Genomic DNA, 14,749 nt, shown 5'->3' with positions numbered 1-14,749 from the left:
CTGACAATTTTCTTTTGCGGGGCCTGTGGCTGGCAGCTCTGGGTGGAGAAGATCTCCTTGATGCAAGAGCTGAAGGCTCTTCCCCAACATCAGCAAGCCTGGGGAGCTGAGCAGGTGTCTTTGTCCTGCACTTCCTGGGCCACCTTCTCTGGCAGCAGGGAGCAGCCCAGGGCAGGATCAAGGAGCACTCTTGGAGATGGGTCAGGCTTCTTTTTTTTTTGAGACAGAGTCTCGCCCTGTCACCCAAGCTGTTGTGCAGTGGCACAATCTCGGCTCACTGCAAGCTCCGCCTCCCGGGTTCACGCCATTCTCCTGCCTCAGCCTCCCGAGTAGCTGGGACTACAGGCGCCCGCCACCACGCCCAGCTAATTTTTTGTATTTTTAGTGGAGACGGGGTTTCACCGTGTTAGCCAGGATGGTCTCGATCTCCTGACCTTGTGATCCTCCCGCCTCAGCCTCCTAGAATGCTGGGATTAGAGGCGTGAGCCACCGCGCCCGGCCGGGTCAGGCTTCTTAAGGGGAAGGACCCCTGCAGCAGGGCTGTGTGAGCTGGGGACAGCAGGGCTGTGTGAGCTGGGGACAGCAGGGCTGTGTGAGCTGGGGACAACACGGCCCTCCCAGCAGGAACTCACTGGAGACACCCAGGTCTTGTCAATCAAGTTATTTTCTGTCAAACAGTTGGGATAAACAGTTCCCTCAAGGGGCCCCGGACAGCACCTGAAGGAACTGAGGTCTCCATGGGTCTCCAGGGTCCTGGATGTGGATGTCCTGCGGAGAGGAGGGGGTTTTTCTTGTCCTCCTGCTCCTGCGTCTCTACCTGACCCTCCTCCTCTATCACTGCTCAGGGCTTTCCTTGGGTCCTCACCTTGGTCTTATTCGGCAGCCTGGCTGGGATCGGAATCAGCTTCCTGGCCCCGGCCACCTGCTCCCGTAGTGAAGGCAGTTGGAGAGGGAACTGGCTGCTGGGAGGAGGGATCCTCACCGAGCTGGGGTGTCCCAACATCATGGAGTTGCGAGCAGACAGCACGGGTTTCTTCCTTGAGGGGAGCCCGCCGCCCACAGCAGGCAGGACCCCCAGGGGGACGTCCGTGTCTGGCGGGAGAGGACACGGTTTCCTAGGGGCGCTGTAGAAGCTGACTGGAGAAGGCCCGCGGCTCTGCTGAGGGTTGAAGAGGAATCGGAAAGGGCCCGGGGTAGGCGTGGGCGCCGCAGGCTGAGCCGGGCCAGGCTGAGAGGACTCACGGGCTATGGGAGCTTGTGAGCGACGGCCCGGCAGGGGTCTGCGGCGGGACCGGGGACGAAATATACTTAATAAATTGCCCATTTAGAGCAAGTTGTGCGGGTACAATGGCGAGAAAACTGTCAGTAATGGAGACGCTGCTCCGTAGTCGCCCCCTTCTCTTTCGCCAGGCGCGCACTGGGCAGCTGAGCGCTTGTGACGTCCCAATGGGGCTGGTGACAGAACCAGGGCGTGCAGAAGCGCGCGGGAGCACCCCCGTCCTAGGGCGCCTACCAGAGGGGTCAAAGGGCAAAACGGAGAGCCCCACCCCCACCACTCCCGCCCCCGCAGGACCCAGCAGGACTCTCTCACACCTGGGGACATCCTGCTCCTGGGGACAGGTATGTGGCCTGTGATGGGCCCCTCTGTGGGGCTGTGGGGGATGCGGGGCTGACATATTAGAGCCCTTTCCGCCTGGCGCCTGGCCTGGGCACTGCCTTGGCACCCAGTGGCCCTGTATTGCCCGACCCTGTCCCCTGGGTTACAGGGCCAGAATCTGCTGGAAGCCCAGCACGGGCCCACCCGCATCCTGCCAGGTTCCCCCAGGGCTGCTCCAGTGCCTCTGTGCCGCCTGGAGCCAGGCCCGCCTTCTCCATGGCCGCCCTGGCCGCTAGGGCCACCAGTCCCGCTATGCAGGTTTCCAGGGAGAGAATGCGGTGCTCTGACCTGACTGGATGTTGCCCCTTACCACATCCCTTCCTGGCAGGCAGGGCCTCCACTTCTTTTCACAAATTTACCTAAGACCTTCCCGCAGGTCCTTCAGGTGGTCATGGCCCAGCTGGGCTTTGAACCCGGGCTGTGTGATTCCACAGCTGGCACTCTGGCCTGTGTGCCTGCCGATTATGGATACGGCACGTATTCTTATTTTTTCCTGTAGTCCTGGGGTACTTAGCACCGTGGCATATCTGTAATAAGCACATGCACACCTAGAAGGAGGCCTTCACTTCAACACATAAGTTGACTATGGCCCACTCTGGGCTCCAGTCCTCTACAAAGATGTAGGGCAGGGACTACCCATTGTCAGCACAGCACCATCCCACATTGCTCTTCTAATGGAGCGTTCAGCCCAGATGTTTTTTCTTATCTAGTGGGAAGGATCCAAGTATGTAAAGCTTATGTTCTACATCAGCTTTGGTCTATCCTGAAAGAAATTCACCAGGAGAATTATTCCATATTGATAAGAAGCCAGTTTCTTTGGCCTTCCTGGAATATGTCTTGAAAGCAAATGTGTCATTTATTTGCAAGTTAATAGTGGAGCAATGTATTGGATTAAAATATGATCAACGAAATTTGGTCACTGTGAGCATGCCAGCTGGATCCACTCTTCACCACCCATTAACACCTAAATATAATTTCAGATCTTATGCCCAAGAGAAGGACATACTCTTGGGTGTCTGGACAAGGAGAACATGCATGAAAAATCAACAATTCTTCTTACCCATCAGGCAAGTGAAGTCATGGAGCAAACCACGACCCCATAACTGGAGAGACAGAATAATACCAAAAGCCACAACTTACAGCCTCAGAAACCCACAGGTAGAGACCTCCACAGGAACAAGCAACTGGGTGGGGAAAGCAAAGTGCAACTGACAAATTGCTGGAGGCCCAGTGTGAACAAGGCTGAGAGTTAAAACTCTAGGAGTTTCCAGCCATAGAGAGGCCCCATGAGCTGTAAAGCTTCAATAGCTCTACTGGGTTCTGAAAGTGAAAAGGTGTGAAATATTGCATTTCTCTAATGATTAGTAATGTTGCATTACTTTGGTGGTTAGTAATTTTTTCCTTTTTTCTGGACACTTGTATGTCTTTTTTTTGAGAAGTGTCTGTTAATGTCTTTTGCCCATTTCTTGATGAGGCTATTTGGTTTTTAATTTTGTCTTGTTCAATTGTTTACGTTCCTTATAGATTCTGGATATTAGGGCTTTGTCAGATGCTTAGTTTGCAAATATATTCTCCCCTTCTGTAGGTTGTCTGCTTACTCTGTTGATAGTTCCTTTACTGTGCAGAAGCTCTTTCATTTAATTAGGTCCCACTTGTCAATTTTTGTATTTGTTGCAATTGCTTTTGAGGATATAGTCATAAATTCTTTGCCAATGCTGATGTGCAGAATGCTGTTTTCTAGGTTTTCTTCTAGGGTTCTTGTATTCTGAGGTCTTACATTTGAATCTTTAATCCATCATGGTTACTTTTTGTATATGGTGAAAGGTAGGGGTCCAGTTTCAGTCTTCAGCATATGGCTAGCCAGATATCTCGGGAACATTTATTGACTAGGGAGTCCTTTCCTCTTTGTTTATTTTTGTCAACTTTGTTGAAGATCATATGGCTATAGGTGTTCGGCTTTATTCTTGGGTTCTCTATTCTGTTCCATTGGTCTGCATGTTTGTTTTTGTACCAGTACCATGCTGTTTTGGTTACTGTAGCCTTATAGTATAATTTGAAGTCTGGTAGCATGATGCCTCTGGCTTTGTTCTTTTTGCTCAGGATTGCTTTAGCTATTCAGACCCTTTATTAGTTCCACATAAATTTTAGAATAGTTTTTTTAGGTCTGTGAAAAATGATGTTGGTAGCTTGATAGGAATCATATTGAATCCATAGATTGCTTTGGGCAGTATGGCCATTTCATCAATATTGATTCTTCAAATTAATGAGCATGGAATGTTTTTCCATTTGTTTGTGTCATCTCTGATTTCTTTCAGCAGTGTTTTGTAGTTCTTGTAGAGATCTTTTACCTCCTTGGTTAGATGTATTCTTACATATTTATTTATTTATTTGTTTTTGACTATTGTAAATGGGATTGCTTGCTTTATTGGGTTTTCAGCTTGATTATTGTTATATAGAAATGCTACTTATTTTGTACATTTGTATTATGTCCTTAAACTATATCGAAAGCATTTATTAGTTCCAGGATTCTTTTGGTGGAGTCCTTAGGATTTTCTAGATGTAGAATCATATAGTTTAACTTTTTTTCTTATTTGGATGCCTATTATTTCTTTCTCTTGCTTGATTGCTCTGGTTTGGACTTCTTGTTATGTCAATTTTATCTGAATTTTTAAAACAATGTATTAGAGATAAAAATAAACCTATCTACAACATGAGTAATAATTGCAGACCAGGGGTTACGAACCTTCAGAATCGTCATTTGAATCTTTTTTTGGGGGGGCGGGGGGAGGTCACTAACTGACTTTTTCTCATCCATGCTCAGGATGCGCATTGAGCACTCTTCATCTAACAGCCCTGACCCATGCAGAACCTGCACCCAAGAATCAAGCTCAGGCTTTTTGGCCACTTCTGGTTTAACCTCTGGCCCCTTTATGACTGCACTGATAACTCGAGGAGGAGTCTGGCCAGATGCCTGCTGAGTAGGCACTGAGAGTCTCATTACAGGTGTACCATGGGCTACTGAAAAAGGGGTAAGTGCTCTCACAGCCAATGGTGTTCCAACAATGTTAATGCTTCCTGATCCAGTTAAATTTGACTTTGTCTACAGTCGACACCGTGCAAGCTGTGTAGCTGAGATGGTAATAATTTTGACAGGCTGCATAGCGATTTTGTCTCGGTTTTCAGTAGCAGATGGCATCATAGTAGGGATTATCTGAATGACTACCTTTGGAGAGGTCACTGTTGTTGGACTAGTGCTGGTTATTAATGATGCACCTGCATTGACTGACTGAACTGCCACAGTTGAAATGTTCTGACCCAGTGATGTCATTACAACAGTACTTGCATTGCCACACGAACCGTCCTTGGAGCTGCTGTTGCTGATACAGATTCAGTGGTAGCTGGAAACCTGCATGAAGCATCGTGACCAGGGGAAGTGATATTCACGACTTTAGCTACACCCTTCTCTGCACTGGGTAGCCTTCTCCACCTCAAATCAGCTAGGCTTAATAATAGTTACAATTGGCATTAATCAGCTGCACCTAGCATTTCTACACGTCTGCACCCACGCTTTCTTTAAAGTGTTTATAAGGGATGAATTTTTTCCCCCACAAACAGAGGATGTTGCTTTCAGGAGACTTTCTGCAGACAGTGACACTTATTCCAATGATTTTTCGTCAGTAGCTCCTGCTAAATCTTCATTACAGGTTTCACTTCTGTCATCATCTATGACCACTATGTTTTTGGGCATATCCTTGAACTGATATACAAGCCTCTGTCCTTCGACCTTTGCAAGAATTCCCCTTTGGTAGCTTTGCAAGAATACCCCTTTGGTAATAGTATCTCAAAGCTTGTTCCCTAGTTTCATAGTTCATGTCTGGTTTGTTCTTATGCTTTCCCCAAAGCTTACAGACAGCCTTTGAATCCACCAGCCTGAATATGCCTTTTTCTCTCGGAATCCATTTAATATACTGGGGACAAGTATTTTTATCTTTAAGTAGATATAAAAGAAACTCCTACAAATATATTATGTTTCCTTTTCCTTCTCTCGGTTTTTTTTTATACCTGACTCAGGAGACTCGCTGGAAATTGGTGGTTGTTGGGTCTTTGGTTTACGGCCAACTTTTTTCCTTTTCATTGGTTCATGGTTATCTGGTGAGGTAGGAATAGGAGAGGTATCCATTGGTTCAGATCCCTCAGTTGACATCTCCACTACAGTTTCTTTAATGACATCTGGCCTCATAGCAACATGGATAAATTCAGGACTTCTTGAATCCCTCAAGTAGGTAGGAGATTCCATAGGAAGCAAGGCTTCAGCAGCTTCAATTCTCTTTTGGAGTCATATTAAAAATAATCTTGCTCAGGTGAATGTCTTAAAGCATTTCTGCTGTTTTCCTCTAGTAGCTTCATATTTTGGGGTCTTATATTTATGTCTTTAATCCATTTGAGTTTATTTTCCTATCTGGTGGAGGATAGAAATCCAGTTTCATTCTGTGTGTGCACATCCCATTTTCCAAGCACCATTTGTTGAAGAGTCTGTCCTGTTTGCAATGTGTGCTCTTGCCTTGGCACTTTGTCAAAAATCAGTTGGCTGTAGATGCATGGAGTTATTTCTGGGCTTTCTGTTCTGTCCCTTTCGTCTATTTGTCTTTATGCTAATGCCATCCTGTTTAGGTTATTATAACTTTGTAGTGTATTGTGTATTTTGAAGTCAGGCAATATGATGTTTGGAGCTTACTTTCTTTTTTTTCTTCTCCAGATTGCTTTGACTATTTGGGGTCTTTTTTGATTCCATATGAGGTTTAGGATTGTTTTTCCTATCTCTGTTAAGAGTGTCACTGGTATTTTGATAGAGATTTCATTGAATCTGTAGATAGCTTTGGGTAAGACTGGCATCTTAAAAATATTAGTTTTTTCTAATGCAAGAACACAGGACATCTTTCCATTTATTTGCATGCTCTTAATTTCTTTCATCAATATTTTATACCTTTCAAAGCAGAGGTCTTTCAGCTGCTGGTTAAATTTATTTTTAGGCATCTCATTTTTTGTGGCTATTTTCTATGGAATCATTTTCTACATTTTCTTTTCAGATAGTCCATTATTGGTGTATACAAGTGCTACCAATTTCTGTATTTTGTCTTTGTATCCTGCAACTTTACTGAATTCATTTATGTTAATAGGTTTTTTTCAGTGGAATCTTCAGCATTTTCTGTATATACGAGTATAAATCTAGAGAAAAGTAAACTCTCATACACTGGTGGTGGAAATATAAATTAACAAAGCCACTGTGGAGAACAGTTAGGAGGTTCCTCATAAAACTACAAATAGAGCTACCATACAAATCAGTGATCCCACTGCTGGGTGTATACATAAAAGAAAGGAAATCAGTATATTGAAGAGAAGTCGGCACTCCCCTGTTTACTGCAGCACTGTTCCCAATAACTAAGATTTGGAGGAACCCTAAGTGTCCATCACTAGATGAAGGGGTAAAGAGAATGTGGTGTATATACACAATGGAGGACTATTCAGCCGTAAAAAGGAATGAGATTCTGTCATTTGCAACAATATGGATGGAACTGGAGGTCATTATGTTAAGTGCAACAAGCCAGGCACAGAAAGACAAATGTGGCATTTTCTCACTTATTCATGGGATCTAAAAATCAAAACAATTGAGCTGATGGGCATAGAGAGCAGAAGAATGGTTGCCAGAGGCTGGGAAAGGTAGTGGAAGGGGATTGGTAGGGGCGGGTGGGGATAGTTAATGGGTATTTAAAAAATTACAAAGAATTAATGAGACCTACTATTTGATAGGAGAGTAGAGTGACTATAGTCAAAAATAAAGTAATTGTACATTTAAAAATAACTTAAGAAGTATACTTGGATTTTTGTAACAGAAAGGATAAATGCCTGAGGGAATGGATACCACATTCTTCATGATGTGATTATTATCCATTGCATGCCTGCATCAAAACATCTCATGTACCCCATAAATATATGCACCTACTATGTACCCACAAACATTAAAAAACTAAAAATAAAAGAAAAATAAAAAGAGATGCATCCTTTGGTTCCTGAAGCATGGAGGTGCTGCTGTGAGGTGCAGGAACTCCTTGTGGCAGCCACAGCTAGAGTGAGGTGGATGGAGATGCTGGTGATGGAGAGTGGAGTCCTGGTGAGCTGCAGAGAAGGCCGCTGGCACCCGTGCTGGCGAGATGCCTTTTGCTGGGGTCAGGGTGGCCTTAGGCCAGGCTCTGCCTCTGCCCATTCCAGCTGTGTGAGAGGCTGGTGGAGATCAGCCTCCTCACACCCATTTCTCTTCCTGGGCCTGTAGGAAGACTACATTTCCCAGCCTCTCTTGCTTTTAGGTGAGGGCCAGAGGTTTTGTCAAATGGGGTGGGGGTAGGATTACATCTAGGTTGACCCCCAATGCTCAATCCTTCATCCTCTCTCTTCCCTTCTGAGCCACCTCTGAAGCCGTGCATTTTAGAGACAGAGTCACGACTCGGCAGGAGCCTGGAGGCCTGAGCCATTTACCCTGTTGCTATCAGCCTGGCATGGGAAGGAGAAACAAACCTTTGCTGTATTAAGTCACTGGGGTTTCAGGCTTATTTATTGCTGCAGCATAACCAATGCTATCCTGACTAGGGTAGACTGAGCTTGGCAACATTTTTAACCTCTCTGAGTCTCTCCCTTTCTTCATTTGCAAAATGTTAATTGTAATATCTGTTGTACTCAAGGCCATCTTTGCTGTAGCTAACAGAAACCCATTCATTCTGGCTGAAGCAGAAAGGGAATTTGTTGGAATATTTCAGGGGACTCATGAAATCCAGCAGCCACTGCCTTCCTAGCCTCAAGGACATATCCTTCACGTCCCAGCATTGTCATCCAATCCACTGTGTCTCTGTGTCTCACAGCAAGTTCCAGAAGAAAAAATCGGATTGTCTTAGTTCGTGTCAAGTCAGCTGTAGCCAGAGACCAGGGTCGCAGAAGACAAATGTGGCCTTGGGATTTCTTATGAGCAGGGTGCACTTTTCTGTTAGCTGGGTATCAGGAGGGAGAGGGATTACTAGTGCCATTTGTAAGGAGTCATCTCTGCCCTGTAAAGAGATCCAAGGGAAGGCCTGCTACTTCTGCTTGCATCCAGACCAGCTGTCTACCCGTTTCAGCCACATTTAAATGTTAGACATTTGAGTTACCAGTATGGTCTGAAATTGCAGCTGGTGACCTTTCAGCAAATCTCAAAGTTCTTTCAGGGTGCACAACAGTGTGGACACACAGAGCAGCCCAGAGGGAGGGAGAGTGGTGTCCACTTCACAGTTACTTCAGCGCCACTGATGCATCCGAGAGCACAAAGCTATTTATTTATGGGCTTGCTCTGCTTGGTAGAGACCCTCACAAGCCTGAGACGAAGTAGTAAGGACAAAAGGAGTCTCTGAACAATAGGATGGTCTGATGGTAGTTCACAGGGCGGGACCTCCACCCAAAGGCTAGGATCTGGGCTGTGACTCTAGAGTACTAGCGGAGGTCACATTCTCTGTTAGCAAAACTCTGTTAGGATGCTTTCCATGCACCCTGTCAAGTGATCCCAACATACACTTTTGCATGAAACCTCAGCATTCCTGCATACAGCATGGCAGCCACCTTTGGGGCATCTACTCAGCCCATGATCCCCCTCTCATACAAAAGAAAAAGAACGTGATGATCATCGCCAAGAAGGTGCGTCCAAGGGCTGCAGTGCCCCTGGTCGCCATTAGATGATGCTACTGAGCCAGGAACAATCTGCTTTTCTTTAACTTCTGGGATTTTTCTCAATTTCTTAACATTTGTTTTCTAGAAACAATGGATTGCCACCTTTCTAGTTGGAAGTCTTGAGCCGTCTAATCAAAGAAGACTCTACAGTAGGACAGTGATTCATTCAGGAGATAGTTCAGAGTGATGTACGGAACCACCTCAGTGGGCGGTTATTCACGGCTGTTCACTTTATCTGTCAGTGAAAAGTGACACATCTTTTGGGGCTTGAATTTGTGGAGTCCAGTAAAAACCAGAGTTACTTGGAAGAGCTGTAAAATACAGCCTAGTACTCTCACCCCCTCCTTCTTGTTTCCATCCCCACCCTCACCCCACACTTTGCAAGGGGGTTATTGTTCCAGCAGAGATTTCTTCATGCCTGATGAGCTGTTAGACCAGTCTAGAAAGGAAATCACGAGGATCCTGTGCTCTTGTCTAACACGATGGTAAAGTTGGTTAGTGCAGGGCATGGCTAGGGAGGGACCATATTCACTATGGGTCCACGAATAGCTTTTTATAGAGAGAGGTTTGCTGGCGGTCAAAAGGTTCAACCAATGTTCAGCAGCAATACAGTAACATAGAATAGATGCTATTCTATCTGACCCAAAAAGTTGGCTGAACTCCTCGGGAGTCACAAGCACACTGGCCCTGATATTTCAATGAACTATGAAACAAAGCACTGACCCGCCTCTCTCTCAAATGGAATAGCATCTATTGGGCTATTTGCCCTTCTTTGACACATTGGAAATTGTGGACAAGAGGCTATTTCTTTGTAGATTGGCTGGAAGAATGGAAAAGGTAAAGTAAAGCTAAATGTATTTAACCTCTGCTATATGCCAGGTACTGTGCAAGACACTCTTACACTTGTCTCACATAATTTAAGCCACATCACCCCTATTATTTTAAACTTTCAACTTCAGTTGATATGACCCTCGTTTCTCTCTCCTGTCTAATCTGCCATTGTCTTCTACCATTGGTCTGAACCACACAGGTTTTCATGCAGCTCTTGAATACTCCACACCTGCTGATCTCTCTGCCTAGAACTCTCCTCTCTAAGATGAGCATGGTGGCTAATGCCTGCAATCCCAGCGCTTTGGCAGGCTAAAGTAGAAGGATCACTTGAGCTCAGGAATTTGAGACCCGCCTGGGCAACATAAATCAAAATACAAAAAATAGAAAAATTAGCTGGGCTTGGTGACGTGCTCCTATAGTCCCAGCTATTCAGGAGGCTGAGGTGGGAGGATTGCTTGAGCCCAGAAGTTCTAGGCTGCAGTGAGCTGTAACCACACCACTGCACTCCATCTTGGGCAACAGAATGAGACTCTGTCTCAAAAAAAAAAAAAAAAAAAATCTGTTCTCTGGGTCTCACTGTGTGTCTCCATTCCTTAATTCTAGTCAAGCCTGTCATCAAATGTGCCCCCTTCATGGGTCTCCAGCCCCTCCAGCCTGCGTAGGTTTTCTTTAGGGCACACACCACAACCTGCTTGTGTGTGTGTGCTGACCTGTGTGCTGCCTGCTCTCACACTAGAATGTCAGTTCCAAGAAATCCAGCCTTGCTGCCAGTATCGCCACCGCCCTGAAATCCCAGTGCCCTGAACGGTTCCCAGCATACGCTAGAAGCTCAACAAGTATCTGCTGAATGAAAGCATGCATGAATGGGCTAAACTGGATCACTATGGGATACACTGAATTATTGTAGAGATGTTAGGGAATTTCTAAGTTTATAGATGATCAAACTTTTTTTGTCTGCCTCTGAGCATGGAAAAAAAAAACAGAAACAAAGCTCAAATGAAGCTAGGCTAATACTCATTGGAAAGTCAGGGAAAACTAATTTGGGTGGAAGGAGAAATGACCCTCATCTCACTTGAAGTTTTGTTACCAGTGTCTAATGAGCCAGGGACTCCAGTCCCCATCACTAAGGGCTCTCTCAGGACCTTGCACACAGGCAGCTGTACAAAGGACCCAGGGACTTCCCTCCATGGCTGGAGCTGTCTGTGACAGCAGAGCGGCTGGGTGTAGGGATGTGGGTCTTTCAAGACCCCACCCACTTTATCTTCTCGTCTTCACATTGGACAGGCGAGTTGTCCAATACAAAACCCAAAGGAGTATTTTTATGTAAGCTGACACACCCTGCCCTCTGTAAGTCATGGTGTTTTTTGATAAGGATATGGTGGTTCTCTTATCTTTTTTCCATGTGGTGTTCTCTGCTGCACACAACCCTGACTTAGTGCAATTGTGCTAATTGGAAGATGCGCTGACTGGGTGGTGCCTACCTCTCTGATTTAGAGGAAATACGTGGTCTGCTCTGGCCCACTGGACGGGTCTCCCAACATTGACTGCCTAGCCTCCAGTGGAACCATCTTTGCCGTCTGCAGAAAGGTGACTAGACAGGCAAAAATGTGAGGAGGGCTGACGTTTCATGCGTCCCTCCTGGGGTTGTCCCTGGAAGGTTCCCAGGCTGAGAGTCATGAGTTTGGAGTCCTAATCTCTGTCCCCCCACTAACTAGAAAAGCCACTGCAAGCAAAGCACAAACTTCTCTCTTCCTAAGCTCCTCATTAGAAGAGCTGAATTGGTGATTCTTCCCGTGACTACTTTCTGGTGTTCCTAGGGCAGTAATGTAGAAGGACAGCCGGGATCTTGTTTTGAAATCTGGATGCAACACCAATGTCAGACATACTATTAGGTTCCAGGTGGCATCCGAAGACCCACTCTGTTTCTTCTTTCTGCATCTCACCTCTTATGACATTCATTTTCTTTCGCTGCCAGAACAAATCACCACACACTTAGAGGCAGCAAACGACACCTATTGATTGCCTCCCACTTCTGTAGGTCAGAAGTCCAGTTGACTTGGCTGGGTTTTCTGCTTAGCGTCTCCTGAGGACAAAATTGAGATGAGAGCCAGTGTGGCTCCTTATCAAGAGGTTCCAGGGGAGAATTTGTCTCTAGGCTCATTTAGGTTGTCAGTGGAATTCAGTTCTTTTCTGTGGTGGGATCAAGGTCCTCATTTCATTGCTAGCTGATGGCCAGGGTCCTTCTTGGCTGCTGAATGCTGGTCGTGTTCTTTGGCTTGGTAGCCCTTCATTTTCAAAAGCAGCAACAGTTAGTCAAGGTTTTGAATCTGACACCACCTCCCCATCTTGCCTCATCTCCCCTGTCCCTAGCCACAGAAAGTTCTATGCTTGTAAAAGCAAGTTTTTTTAGATTGGACTAATCTAACCAGGATGACCCAGGGTGATCTTCGTATTTGAATCCATACCCTGATTACATCTGAAAACTCCTTGTTGCCATGTAATGCTCGGTATTCACAGATTCTGGGGATTGGGGTATCTTTGGGGCCATTCCCCCTACCCGGAAACCCTAGCAAACAAAGCAATGAAAGAATGAAGCAACAAAAGCATGGATTTATTGAAACCAAAGTACGCTCCACAAAGTGGGAGTGGGCTTGAGCAAGCAGCTCAAGAGCACTGATTGCAGAATTTTCTGGGGTTTAAGTACTCTCTAAAAGTTTCCTATTGGTTACTTGGTTTACACTCTATGTAAATGAAGGAGTGGCCTGCAACCAGTCTGATTGGTTGTGGAAGGCAACCAATCAGAGGCTGAAGTGAAGCTACAAAGTCACATCCTATGCAAATATCTGATTGGTTTCACTTCAGCCTCTGATTAGTCCCCTCCTGAAACCAATCAGCGTGCCTATGGTCTCAGCTACTTGGGAGGCTGAGGCAGGAGAATCACTTGAACCTGGGAGCGGGAGGATGCAGCGAGCTGAGATCGTGCCACTGCACTCCAGCCTGGGTGACAGAGGGAGACCCTGCCTCAAAAAAAAAAAAAAAAAGAAGGAGAAGGAGGAAGAAGGAGGAAAAAGAAAGAAGAAGAGCTGGATGCAGTGGCTCGCTCCTGTAATCCCAGCTCTTTGGGAAGCCAAGGTGGGTGGATCACTTGAGCCAGGAGTTCAAGACCAGCCTGGGCAATGTGGCAAGCCCTGTCTCTACACACACACACACACACACAAATACAAGAATACAAAAATTAGACAGGCATGGTGGCATGCACCTGTGATCCCAGCTACTCAGGAGGCTGAGGTGGGAGGATGGCTGGAGCCAGGGAGGTCAAGGCTACAGTGAACCATGATCACTCCATTGCACTCCAGGCGGGGGCAACAGAGCAATATCATGTCTTGAAAAAAAAAGAACAAGAAGAGTATCTCTATGCTGGGAAGTGTTTGTTAATTACATAACTTATCACTTTAATCCTCACAATACCCACAGAGGTGGGCATTTTTAATTCCCCTTTCACAGGTGAGGAAATGGAGGCTCTACAAATTTATGTTTCTTGCCCATAGTTACATGGCTGTGAAGAAGCAGAACCATGTTTTGAACCTAAAACCATTTAATTCCAAAATTAGTGGCCTTCATTACTCTTTACTCTTGTGTTTATTGTCTGTATCTGCCAGCCAAACATTGTGCTCACCACTCACCTAACAAGCAGTACATCCTAAATAAATATCTGTAGAATGAGTGAATACTATCTCCCCTCACAATCTCAGACTGGAAGCATAATGGTAGTAGAGCAGTTCAGTGCTTTGTTTCATAGTTAATTGAAATATCAAGGCCAGTGTGCTTGTGATTCATAAGGAGTTCAGCCAACTTTTTGGGTCAACAATAAACAAGGGAGAATTTTCTGTTTTAGCTTAGAAACACATCATCTGGAGATTTTGTAGAATGTAAAAATGTTCCTGCCTGTGGCTGGGTGTGGTGTCTTATGCCTGTTATCCCAGCACTTTGGGAGGCCAAAGTGGGCAGTTCTCTTGAGTTTGAGACCAGCCTGGGCAGCGTGACAATACCATATGTCTACAAAAAATACAAAAATTAGCTGGGCATGGTGGCACACACCTGTAGTCCCAGCTACTGGGGAGGCTGAGGTGGAAGGATCATCTGAATCTGGAGAGGTTGACACTGCAGTGAGCTGTGGTCATGCCACTGAACTCCAGCCTGGACAACAGAGCAAGAACTCATCAAAAAAAAAAAAAAATCCTACATGCTAGATCAACCTCCTCAAGTTGTTACAAAGCTCACAAATTTGAGTTACATAGAATTCATGAACAAAATGTTTTTCAGAGGGAGCTAACCAATCAAGCCACAAATGGGAAATTTTCCCCAAAATATCAATACTCTAAACACGATGGCAAATATTGTTCCTCCTATCAACAAACCCAAATCACATCTACAGGTGTCTGATTTTCATTGACTTCAAATGATTTCGGACCTAGTGGCATTCCTCAGCGTCCAACTTTCTTTCTCCTCTTCTTC

At 45.5% G+C, this 14,749-nt stretch overlaps 1 pseudogene; it reads right to left on the bottom strand.

Moving 5' to 3' along the window:
• Nucleotides 1-696: 696 nt before the first annotated feature.
• On the bottom strand, nucleotides 697-6,395 carry LOC135967464 (ETS-related transcription factor Elf-2-like; annotated as a pseudogene).
• Nucleotides 6,396-14,749: the final 8,354 nt, after the last annotated feature.

Source organism: Macaca fascicularis, chromosome 15, assembly GCF_037993035.2.
Source record: "Macaca fascicularis isolate 582-1 chromosome 15, T2T-MFA8v1.1".
NCBI lineage: Eukaryota > Metazoa > Chordata > Mammalia > Primates > Cercopithecidae > Macaca > Macaca fascicularis.
Note: the sequence above shows the minus strand (reverse complement) of the source record. Positions and strands in the feature narration are given on the sequence as shown.